Raw genomic sequence first — 10,962 nt, 5'->3', positions numbered from 1 at the left:
AGATGATGTGTTGTAATCATGAGACTTTCTGGACCTCATCATTATCTCCAGACATCCACCTGCAGCTTTGCATTGTTCATTATTGGGCAAAAGAGTGCTGGACTCCATCTTTAAGGGGCTCCTCAGCTCAATCCAAACTTTTTATTTTCTGTCAGGCTAGAGCCCACAGAGCGCATTGACTGGCAGAACACTTTGCTTACATTTGGATAGATGCACAAGTTTCATGGTTTGTGACAGCTGGCAAGATATAGTGTTTTGTACTTTTACCAAAATTGTCCTCCCCCCACTAACCACTGAAGATTGAATGACAGAGGCAGTGGAAGCTCGTGTCTTGTGCTGGGAGATGTTGACCTCACAGCTTCCTGGCAGTTGTGTAGATCCTTCATGCTGTCAGACATTGCAGCTCCATCACTGCAGTGTCACAAGCCCTTTACTGTGTGAATCTAAATAAGAATTTAGAACTAGGGGAGGGCAAGGCTGGAGTTTTGATTAAATTATTGAATAAAAATCCATAAGATTTGCAATGTATTTTATATAATTAGTTAACTGCTATTTACTTTTGCTTAAAATTAAGATGTGTTTCATTTATGTGTCCCTAGTTAGATTTATCCAGACAATGGAGTAAAAGTTGAGATATGGTACTATCTTAATGAGACACAGCTGGCCAGGCAATTAAAGTACGACAGGATCTCCGTCACACAGTGTAGTTATCCTCATTCGTAATTAAACAATATTGTGGACTGAGCCAATCACAATCTTGAACTTCTCACACTCAACAACTACTTATCTTCTCAGCGGATTATCTTGGCAGTCGTTCCATATGTTTGAATTATGAATCCCTGAAGGAAAAGCAGGTTACTTTTAATTATTCAATAGGTTTCCACACGAAACTGTCGTCTTGTACAAAGGAAATACAACATGTCTATCCTCTTCACATCATTCTCATCTAATGGGTCTTAAATGACACAGTTGTCAGGCTGCTAAACTTATTAAGGCAATCACAATTAGTTTCCATTTAATAAATTGTAAGGCCTGTTTTGTATATTGTACAAGATTTTCTCAGATCAGCCTGTCTTGCAGAATCTCTAACTACATTAACATGCAATCCAGGAATGCTAATATTTCTGAATTCTCTGAAGGAGTCATTCCACTCTGAGAGAAGAACTCAGACAAAAAATACTTGAGATTTCACATTACTCCAGTAGTCTGCACATTGTACAATGGCAGATGGGCTTCCCAGGGCTTTTAGTTGAGCTCATATGCTGTCTATATGTCATACGTATTACATCTCGTATCCGTTAGCTTCCACCCCACTAACTGCATTATTAGCATATCTAATGGCACCTACAATGCAGCCTAGAACTAGGGCACCATGGTAGTGTAGCAGTCAGCACACCACTGTTATAGCTCGGGGCATCAGTGTTCAAAGTTCAATTCTGGCACGGTCTGTTTTGGAGTCTGCACGTTCTCCCCGTGGAAATCACCGGGTGCTCTGGTTTCCTCCTACAGTCCAAAGAGGTATCGGGTAGGTTAATTGGTCGTTGTGATTTACCCTGTGATCAGGTTAGGGTTAATCTGGGTTGTCAGAGGTGACGGGGTGGTGCAATTCCGTGCTGTATCACTAAATAAATAAATAAGCGAGCTCCTTCTCCCAGATCAAGCCAAAGGTCTTTATACAAAGTTCATCGGAGACAAGAAAGGAAGTGTTCACATAGAGCTATCCACAGTCCCAGGTCCCCAGAGATATTTCATGTTCCCTCTGTCAAGAGATTCAATACCAGGGACAGGTTCAGCTGTTCTCCATCCTGAATTCCCAAATGTATGGTTTAACAAGACTAGATATTCCATTACAAAGAGAGAATCTGTAAGATGCTGGAAATCCAACACACACACACACACACACACACACACACACACACACACACACACACACACACACACACACACACACACACACACACACACACACACACACACCCCCACCCCCCCCCCCCCCCCCCCCCCTCCTCCTCCCCGGAGGAACTCAGCAGGCCAGGCAGCATCTATGGAAAAAAAAAAGTACAGTCGACGTTTCGGATGAAGAGTCTCGGCCTGAAACATCACTACTTTTTTTTCCACAGATGCTGCCTGGCCTGCTGAGTTCCTCCAGCAGTCCATTGGCATTGCTTTGATAATTCCGTTATTTTTGACAAAGGGTGCATCACAGATGTTTCAAAACACTCTTAAATTTTCTAATCTGTAGATGCCGTAGGAAGGTGATGTACATTGAACAACCAATGGTAGGTGTGCAGTGGGAGGTGGCAGAAACAGGAAGTCATGTGGTAGTACATCAGAGAGAAGTCCGACTAAGGCCAGAGAAAGCATAAATGTTAGGTGCTGATGACAGCACCTTTAAATAGCAATCTTTACAGAAATGTTATCAAACAAGGACAGGGTATTGGGAAAAGATGCCAAAACATTTGTTTGAATTTCAAAGTTCAAATAAATTTATTATCAGACTACATAGATACCACCATGTACTACCTTGAAATTCATTCTTTGCAGGCATTCACAGTAGACGAGAGAAATAAATAGAATCAATGAGAACCCACACATGAAGACTGCCAACAACCAATGCACAAAAAATGACTAACGGTGCAAATAAAAATTAAATAAATAATACTGAGAACATGAGCTGTCGAGTCCTTGAAAGTGAACACATAGGTGAGTACCTTCAGAGTTGAGATTTACTGAGTGACTTCTTGGAGAGGGTTAGGGAGGAATTCCATAGTTTAGCTCTTGACACTTTGCGATGCAACTGCCTCTTAAAAAAATCAGAAAATCTGACGATCAGTTGCATATAGGAGAGATGTAAGAACAGCTAAAATACCTTGGTGTTTGCAGTCAGGAGAAGCCATACCACAGCTTTCATGACTTTGAATATCGTGGGCATTTCAGGACAGGGTGCCTGCAACATTGACATTGATGATGGCCCATTCACCATTGAGGAACTGAAGAAGGCCAAATATGCACACAAACTGGGCAGGGGCGCTGGATCAGATGGGATACCACCAAATGTCCTGAAGAACTGCTACCTGGACGACATCTTGCTGGACATATGTAATATGGCATTGATGAAAGGCGACAAACCAGAACAGCGGTCACTCTCAAACATTATCCCTGTCCCCAAGTCTGGATCCCTCACGAAGACAGATAACTATCACGGTATCAGGCTTGATCTGCATCTTAGCAAAGCTATACAATCGGATGATCTTGAACAGGATTCGCACCTCCATTGACCCTGAGCTAAGGTTCAATCAGAATGGTTCTCGGCAGAAGTGCACAACAGTAATGCAAATACTTGCTCTCTGTAGAATCATTGAGGAAGTCAAGAAGAACAGCCTACCAGCTGTGCTTACTTTCACTGATTTTCGCAAAGCTTTTGACTCCATTCACTGAGATAAAATGCTGAAGATCCTGAAAGCTTATGGAGTGCCAGACCATCTACTGAGAGCAATAGAGTCCAGCTATACCGAGACCATGGCGAAAGTTGTATCACCAGATGGAGAAACAGCAGTGTTCGATCTCCTAGCTGGTGTGCTGCAAGGAGACACTCTGGCACCTTCCATCTTTATAATCATCCTTGATTACGCTCTATGTCAAGCTACCAAAGATCATGACAAGCTTGGTTTTACCATAAAACTAGGACAAACCAAAAGGGTCAGACCAGTTACACTCTCAGATCTCAATTTTGCAGATGACATAATCCTGCTCTCTGACCATTTGGAGGAAGCACAGCAGCTACTGACAAAAGTGGAAATTGAGAGCAATAAAGTTGGACTTCACCTAAACGCTAAAAAAACAGAGTACTTGGTGTTCAACTGCGACGAAGGTACTCTCAAGACCGTAAAGAATGATACCATTAAGAAAGTCTTAGACTTCAAGTACCTCGGGTCAAGAATGATGAGTTCTGAGAAGGATATAAAGATACGGAAAGCGCTGGCATGGAGGGCTATGAACGACATAAAGGAAATCTGCAGGTCGAACCTGACCAGAGGGCTCAAAAAGAGGATCTTCATAGCAGTCGTAGAGGTCATTCTCACATACAGATGCGAGACATGGACATTCACCAAGACCGTGCGGAAGTCACTAGATGGTTGCTATACATGATGGTTGCTAGATGGTTGCTATCCCCGACGCGTACCGGGCAGAGCCCCGCCCCTACCTCAGATACTCAGACCACATCTCTGTTATGCTAATCCCAGGTGTTCCAGACCAGTTCAGAAGCAGGTGAAAACCTGGCCAGCAGGAGCCATCTCTGCTCTTCAAGCCTGCTTTGAGCACACTGACTGGCACATGTTCAGGGAGGCTGCAACCGATGGCGACTCTACCAACTTAGAGGAGTACACAGCATCAGTGACCAGCTACATCAGCAAGTGCATTGATGATATTACTCTGTCCAAGACTATCACTATACGTGCCAACCAGAAGCCATGGATGACCGCAGAGGTGCGTGCGCTGCTGAGGTCCCGCGACTCCGCCTTCAGATCAGGCGACAAGGCAGCTTTAACAACAGCAAGTCGTCCCGAGCCATCAGAGGGGCAAGTCGTGCACATGCCCAACTAATCCATAGTTACTTCCAGGACAGCGGCGACACGCAACGCCTGTGGAAGGGCATCCAGCACATCACCAGTTACAAGACAACATCACCTGACTGTGCGGGTGATATCTCCCTCCCAAATGCGCTGAATAACTTCTACGCCCGGTTTGAGGCGGAAAATGACGTGGCGGCAAGGAAGTCCACCCTTCCTACGAATGACCAGGTGCTGTGTCTCTCCGTGGCCGACGTGAGAAGAACTCTGTGCAGGGTCAACACACGGAAGGCTGCTGGACCAGACAACATCCCTGGTAGAGTACTCAGAGGATGTGCAGACCAGCTAGCAGATGTTCTCACTGACATCTTCAACATCTCCCTGAGCAGCGCCACCATTCCAACGTGCTTCAAGGCCACCACCATCGTCCCCGTGCAGAAGAAGACTTCAGTGTCCTGCCTAAATGACTACCGTCCCGTTGCACTTACATCCATCGTCATGAAGTGTTTCGAGAGGCTCGTCATGAGGCACATCAAGACCCTGCTGCCCCCCTCACTGGACCCCCTGCAGCTTGCATACCGCCCCAACCGCTCAACAGATGACGCCATTGCCACCACCCTCCACCTGGCCCTAACCCACCTGGACAAAAAAGACACATAGGTTCGGATGCTGTTCATAGACTTCAGTTCAGCATTCAAGACAATCATCCCTCAGAAACATTGGAAAGCTGAGACTACTGGGCCTGAACACATCCCTCTGCAACTGGATCCTAGACTTCCTGTCTGGGAGACCTCAGTCGGTCTGGATCGGGAGCAGCATCTCCAACACTATGACACTGAGCACGGGGGCCCCCCAGGGCTGTGTGCTCAGTCCACTGCTGTTCACTCTGCTGACCCATGATTGTGCTGCAACACAGCTCGAACCATATCATCAAGTTTGCCGAATACACGACCATGGTGGGTCTCATCAGCAAGAACGACAAGTCAGCTTACAGAGAGGAGGTGCAGCGGCTAACGGACTGGTGCAGAGCCAGCAACCTGTCTCTGAATGTGAACAAAACAAAAGAGATGGTTGTTGACTTCAGGAGGGCACGGAGTGACCACTCCCCACTGAACATCGACGGCTCCTGGGTGGAGATCATAAAGAGCACCAAATTTCTTGGTGTTCACCTGACGGAGAATCTCACTTGGTCCCTCAACACCAGCTCCGTAGCAAAGAAAGCCCAGCAGTGTCTCTACTTTTTGCGAAGGCTGAGGAAAGTCCATCTCCCACACCCCCCCCCCCATCCTCATCACATTCTACAGGGGTTGAAAGCGTCCTGAGCAGCTGCATCACAGCCTGGTTTGGAAATTGCACCATCTCGGATCGCAAGACCCTGCAGCGGATAGTGAGGTCAGCTGAGAAGATCATCGGGGTCTCTCTTCCTGCCATTATAGACATTTACACTACACGCTGCACCCGCAAAGGAAACAGCATTATGAAGGACCCCATGCACCCGTCATACAATCTCTTCTCCCTCCTGCCGTCTGGGAAAAGGCTCCGAAGCATTCGGGCTCTTATGACCAGACTACGTAACAGTTTCTTCCCCCAAGCTATCAGACTCCTCAATACCCGAAGCCTGGACTGACACCTTACTGCCCTATTGTCTTGTTTATTATTTATTGTAATGCCGGTACTGTTTTTGTGCACTTTATGCAGTCCAGTGTAGGTCTGTAGTCTAGTATAGCTTTCTCTGTGTTTTTTTATTACGTAGTTCAATCTATTGTTTTGTACTGTGTCATATAAACCATGGTCCTGAAAAACGTTGTCTCATTTTTACTATGCACTGTACTAGCAGTTATGGTCGAAATGACAATAAAAGTTGACTTGACTTGATGAATGCTCTGGTTGGCTCGATGTAAGTTGGCAACAGCACATGACAAACATTGAGCTCTATGACGACCTACTGATGCTCACTACTAAAATTGAGGCAAGAAGACTGCAACTAGCGGGGACTGTCTACGCCACCCTGAGCTACTTGACAGTCTAGTCATCGCATGGGAGCCCAAACATTGGAGGATGAACCCCAGGCACCCTCCCAAGACTATGGTCAACACGCTCCTAGAAGATAGCGGCGTGGCTAATGTAGATGAACTGAGCACACTGATGAGGGAGGGGGAGGAGTGGAGAGTCTGTTATCGTGCCCGACACCGGCCCCATAGGCCTGAGTCGATGTAGTAGTAGTAGTGCCTGCAACACATTGCATATAATCCACGTACCCTCTGACGCTTGCGGGAATCAATAGTGTAGAGAGCCAGCAAGGTAGGTCAAGCACGTCCAGCCCACAAAAGAGTAGGCATGTGTATTTTCTGATTTGCTGAATTTCCATGCACTTGGAAACCCATTTACTACACTTAAAACATGTCCTTGATTCCAGTTTATTCTACAAAATCGTGGAGTGCTCCAAGTGATAGACTGCACATAGTCATAAGGAACTCACACATTCCACTATTTGGGTCAAGTGTTGGGAGGGCACAAATGATAAAAATGACATGTTGTGATCTATTTCTAACATTTGCCAGGCATTAATGTAGATCATAGCAGATGTAGGTCATCCTGTTTCAATGTTAGTCATGGTGGGAGCCAGCAGTCAAGAATGGGGAAGAATATTGCAGTGTTGGCAAAGTGCTTGTGTAAGTTGAACTCAACATGAAAGCCCACATGAATCTTCCATTTATTAATGAACAAAGTTTAATCATCCATTGCATGGGGTAGACCTTGACTTTGTGTGACAGTTTAAAATAGGTTGTGGAATTCAGGGAAGTGTTAAAAAAAATTTCTTCCTGATACTTATTTCCACTGAATTCTAGAACCTTTTAATTCATCACAACTATAAGAGCAACTGAAGCTGTTCTTCGGTTTCATTTGATGCCCTTTCCCCGAAAGCTTTAATTTAAAAAATATCAGATACTGTGGAGTCTGGTTAATTGAGACACATTGGGACCAGTACTTTTTGGCCCAATTAAGGGGCTTCCCCAATGAGCCAAAGTTTCATGGAAATGGTTTAAAAAAGTATAAAAGAGATAAACTGAGCAACAAATTATATATTTCAGTGAAATACAGAACAAATTAGAACACTACCAATACTATTCCAGTACTATGGAACTGTCTATTAGTGTCTAATAGTTATCGACTGTGGAATTTATCCAGTGTATAAAATCAGCACTGAACACCTAGTGCAGGTGATGGACTGCCTTTATACAATTCTATTGACAATTGCATCCTCCAAATCATCATTTTTATTGTAACATTCAAGATGATTGCTGATAGATACAATCAGATTCTCCATAGTTCCCAACTTGTTGAAGTAGTGAAATAGTTTCATTTTCACTCCCAGCCCCTTCTGGCATCTCAGCCTTGAATGCTTGAAACTGCAGTGAGCAAAAATGTTTGGAATTGTCCTGCTGCTTATTTGTTGCCAAATATCAGTGACAAAAATCACTTTTTTTTGTAAACAAACACAAAGCTATTTAAAAACCATTTGCTTTAAGCACAGCCAGAAAAATGCACGTGACTGACACTAGTTAGCACAGACATGAGAAAATCTGCAGATGCTGGAAATCCGAAGCAACTCACACAAAATGCTGGAGGAACTCAGCAGGCCAAACAAGACCCTTCATTAGGATTCCTGGGGAAGGGTCTCGGCCCAAAAGGTCAAGTGTACTCTTTTCCATCGATGCTGCCTGGCCTATTGAGTTCCTCCAGCATTTTGTGTGTGACACCAGTTAGAAGCTGTTTGGCAAGTCTCCTACCCAATTACGTGACATAGTTTCTCAAATAAACAAAGGGAACCCCTGCAATTTTCTCAATTTGTTTCTGTTCTTTAAGAGTTGTCCCAAATAAATGTCAGCCCCGATAGTCCAATAAACTGGAATCCACCGGACAGCCTTCCAAAGAAAAGTTTTCAACCAGTTCTTACTTTACACATGAAAATCTTTTCTGCTCTAGGAACATCAGCTTTGGTTTTACATATTTCTTTATTGCGTGTAGTATAACCCAAGTAGAAACATAGCAAATCTACAGCACAATACAGACCCTTCAGCCCACAAAGCTGTGTCGAACGTGGCCTTACCTTAGAAATTACCCAGGGTTACCCATAGCCCTCTATTTTCCTGAGCTTCATGTACCTGTCCAGGAGTCTCTTAAAAGACCCTATTGTATCTGCCTCCACCACCGTCGCTGGCAGCCCATTCCACGCACTCACCACTCTCTGCATTAAAAAAAACTTACCCCTGACATCTCCTCTGTACCTACTTCCAAGCACCCTAAAACTGTGCCCTCTCGTGATAGCCATTTCAGCCCTGGGAAAAAGCCTCTGACTATCTGTACAATCATCATCTTATACATTTCTATCAGGTCACCTCTCATCCTTTGTTGCTCCAAGGAGAAAAGGCCGAGTTCACTCAGCCTATTCTCATAAGGCACGCTCCCCAATCCAGGCAACATCCTTGTAAATCTCCTCTGCACCCTTTCTATGGTTTCCACATCCTTCCTGTAGTGAAGTGACCAGAACTGAGCACAGTACTCCAAGTGGGGTCTGACCAGGGTCCTATATAGCTGCAACATTACTTCTTGGCTCCTAAACTCAATCTCATGATTGATGAAGGCCAATGTACCATATGCTTTCTTAACCACAGTGTCTACCTGCGCAGCAACTTTGAGTGTCCAATGGACTCGGACCCCAAGATCCCTCTGATCCTCCACACTGCCAAGAGTCTTACCATTAATACTATATTCTGGCATCATATTTGACCTACCAAAATGAACCACCTCACACTTGTTTGGGTTGAACTCCATCTGCCACTTCTCAGTCTAGTTTTGCGTCCTATCAATGTCCTGCTGTTAACTCCAACAGCCCTCCACACTATCCACAGTACCTCCCACCTTTGTGTCATCAGCAAATTTACTAACCCATCCCTCCACTTCTTCATCCAGGTCATTTATAAAAATCATGAAGGGAAAGGGTTCCAGAACAGATCCCTGAGGCACACCACTGGTGACCAAACTCCATGCAGAATATGACCCGTCTACAACCACTCTTTGCCTTCTGTGGGCAGCCAGTTCTGGATCCACAAAGCAATGTCCCCCTTGGATCCTATGCCTCCGTACTTTCTCAATAAGTCTTGCATGGGGTACCTTGTCAAATGCCTTGCTGAAATCCATATACACTACATCTACTGCTCTTCCTTCATCAATGTGTTTAGTCACATCCTCAAAAAATTCAGTCAGGCTCATAAGGCATGACCTGCCTTTCATGAAGCCATGCTGACTATTCCTAATCATATTATGGCTCTCCAAATGTTCATAAATCCTGCCTCTCAGGATCTTCTCCATCAACTTGCCAACCACTGAAGTAAGAATCACTGGGCTATAATTTCCTGGGCTATCACTACTCCCTTTCTTGAATAATGGAACAACATCCACAACCCTCCAATCCTCTGGAACCTCTCCCGTCCCCATTGATGATGTAAAGATCATTGCCAGAGGCTCAGCAATCTCCTCCCTCACCTCCCACAGTAGCCTGAGGTACATCTCGTTTGGCCCCGGTGACTTGTCCAACTTCATGCTTTCCAAAAGCTCCAGCACATCTTCTTGCTTAATATCTACATGCTCAAGCTTTTCAGTCCACTGTCAGTGATCCCTACAGTCACCAAGATCCTTTTCCGTAGTGAATGCAGTACTGAAGCACTCATCAAGTACCTCTGCTATCTCCTCTGGTTCCATACACACTTTTCCACTGTCACACTTGATTGCTGCTATTCTCTCATCTTATCCTCTTGCTGTTCACATACTTGTAGAATGTCTTGGGGTTTTCCTTAATCCTGTCTCATGGCTCCTTCTGGCACTCCGAATTTCTTTCTTAAGCTTCTTCCTGCTAGCCTTATGAGCTTCTAGATCTCTATCATTGCCTAGTTTTTTTGAACCTTTTGTAAGCTCTTCTTTTCTTCTTGAACAGATTTACAACAGCCTTTGTACACCACGGTTCCTGTACCCTACCATCCTTTCCCTGTCTCAATGGAATGTACCTATGCAGAACTCCACACAAATATCCCCTGAACATTTGCCACATTTCTTCCATACATTTCCCTGAGAATATCTGTTCCCAACTTATGCTTCCAAGTGCCTGCCTGATAGCCTCACATTTCCCCTTACTCCAATTAAACACTTTCCTAACTTATCTGTTCCTATCCCTCTCCAATCTTATGGTAAAGGAGATAGAATTGTGATTACTATCTCCAAAATGCTCTCCCACTGAGAGATCTGACACCTGATCAGGTTCATTTTCCAATACCAGATCAAGTACAGCCTCTCCTCTTATAGGCTTATCTACATATTGTATCAAGAAACCTTC

The sequence above is a fragment of the Hemitrygon akajei genome, chromosome 5, assembly GCF_048418815.1.
Source record: "Hemitrygon akajei chromosome 5, sHemAka1.3, whole genome shotgun sequence".
Taxonomy (NCBI): Eukaryota; Metazoa; Chordata; class Chondrichthyes; order Myliobatiformes; family Dasyatidae; genus Hemitrygon; species Hemitrygon akajei.
This window is presented reverse-complemented; position numbering follows the sequence as displayed.